Raw genomic sequence first — 1,085 nt, forward strand, 5'->3', positions numbered from 1 at the left:
ACTGAGCAATGGCCACAGGACTGGAAAAGGTCAGTTTTCATTCCAATCCCAAAGAAAGGCAATGCCAAAGAATGCTCAAACTACCACACAATTGCACTCGTCTCACATGCTAGTAAAGTAATGCTCAAAATTCTCCAAGCCAGGCTTCAGTAATACGTGAACCGTGAACTTCCTGATGTTCAACCTGCTTTTAGAAAAGGCAGAGGAACCAGAGATCAAATTTCCAACATCCGTTGGATCATTGAAAAGCAAGAGAGTTCCAGAAAACCATCTATTTCTGCTTTATTGACTATGCCAAAGCTTTTGACTGTGTGGATCACAATAAACTGTGGAAAATTCTGAAAAAGATGGGAGTACCAGACCACCTGACCTGCCTCTTGAGAAATTTGTATGCAGGTCAGGAAGCAACAGTTAGAACTGGACATGGAACTACAGACTGGTTCCAAATAGGAAAAGGAGTACGTCAAGGCTGTATATTGTCACGCTGCTTGTTTAACCTATATGCAGAGTACATCATGAGAAATGCTGGGCTGGAAGGAGCACAAGCTGGAATCAAGAGAAATATTGGAGAAATTGGAGAAATATCAATAACCTCAGATATGCAGATGACACCACCCTTATGGCAGAAAGTGAAGAGGAACTCAAAAGCTTCTTGATGAAAGTGACAGTGGAGAGTGAAAAAGTTGGCTTAAAGCTCAACATTCAGAAAATGAAGATCATGGCATCGGGTCCCATTACTTCATGGGAAATAGATGGGGAAACAGTGGAAACAGGTTCAGACTTTATTTTGGGGGGCTCCAAAATCACTGCAGATGGTGACTGCAGCTATGAAATCAAAAGACACTCCTTGGAAGAAAAGTTATGACCAACCTAGATAGCATATTGAAAAGCAGAGACATTACTTTGCCAACAAAGGTCCGTCTAGTCAAGGCTATGGTTTTTCCAGTGGTCACATATGGATGTGAGAGTTGGACTGTGAAGAAAGCTGAGCGCCGAAGAATTGATGTTTTTGGACTGTGGTGTTGGAGAAGACTCTTGAGAGTCCCTTGGACTGCAAGGAGATCCAACCAGTCCATTCTGAAGGA

The sequence above is a fragment of the Bison bison genome, unplaced genomic scaffold (genome assembly GCF_000754665.1).
Source record: "Bison bison bison isolate TAMUID 2011002044 unplaced genomic scaffold, Bison_UMD1.0 scf7180017864368, whole genome shotgun sequence".
Taxonomy (NCBI): domain Eukaryota; kingdom Metazoa; phylum Chordata; class Mammalia; order Artiodactyla; family Bovidae; genus Bison; species Bison bison.